Source organism: Arachis duranensis, chromosome 4, assembly GCF_000817695.3.
Source record: "Arachis duranensis cultivar V14167 chromosome 4, aradu.V14167.gnm2.J7QH, whole genome shotgun sequence".
In the NCBI taxonomy this organism is placed as follows: domain Eukaryota; kingdom Viridiplantae; phylum Streptophyta; class Magnoliopsida; order Fabales; family Fabaceae; genus Arachis; species Arachis duranensis.
The window spans coordinates 36,857,162-36,858,135 of record NC_029775.3 but is presented as its reverse complement, the minus strand read 5'-3'; positions in this window follow the sequence as shown (position 1 = coordinate 36,858,135).

Sequence of the window (974 nt, the reverse complement as noted above, 5' to 3'; positions counted from 1 at the left end):
AGCTTGCCATGGAAAGGAGTAAGAAGGATTGGATGAAGACAGTAGGAAAGCAGAGAGACGGAAGGGAAGGCATCTTCATTCACTTATCTGAAGCTCTCACCAATGATATACATAAGTATCTCTATCTTTATCTTTATGTTTTATTCATCATCTATACCCATTTGAGTCTGCCTGACTAAGATTTACAAGGTGACCATAGCTTGCTTCATAGCAACAATCTCCGTGGGATCGACCCTTACTCGCGTAAGGTTTATTACTTGGACGACCCAGTGCACTTGCTGGTTAGTTGTGCGAAGTTGTGTTTATGCCATGGTATTGAGCACCAAGTCTTTGGAGCCATTACCGGGGATTGTTTGTGTAAAAGTAGTGATCACAATTTCGTGCACCAAAGGTCCAAGTGAAAAGCTTGAGACTGAGTTGTTAAAGTCATGATCCAAAGCAAGAAGAGTGTGCTTAAGAGATCTGGACACCTCTAACTGGGGACTCTAGCAAAGCTGAGTCACAATCTGAAAAGGTTCACCCAGTCATGTGTCTATGGCATTTATGTATCTGGTGGTAATACTGGAAAACAAAGTGCTTAGGGCCACGGCCAAGACTCATTAGTAGCTGTGTTCAAGAATCAACATGCTTAACTAGGAAAGTCAATAACACTATCCAAAATTCTAAGTTCGTAGAGAAGCCAATCATTCTGAACTTCAAAGGAAAAAGTGAGATGCCAAAACTGTTCAGAAGCAAAAAGCTACAAGTCCCGCTCATCTAATTATAATTAATATTCATTGATATTATGGAATTTATAGTATATTCTCTTCTTTTTATCCTATTTGATTTTCAGTTGCTTGGGGACAAGCAACAATTTAAGTTTGGTGTTGTGATGAGCGGATAATTTATACGCTTTTTGGCATTATTTTTAGGTAATTTTTAGCATGATCTAGTTACTTTTAGGGATGTTTTCATTAGTTTTTATGTTAAATTCA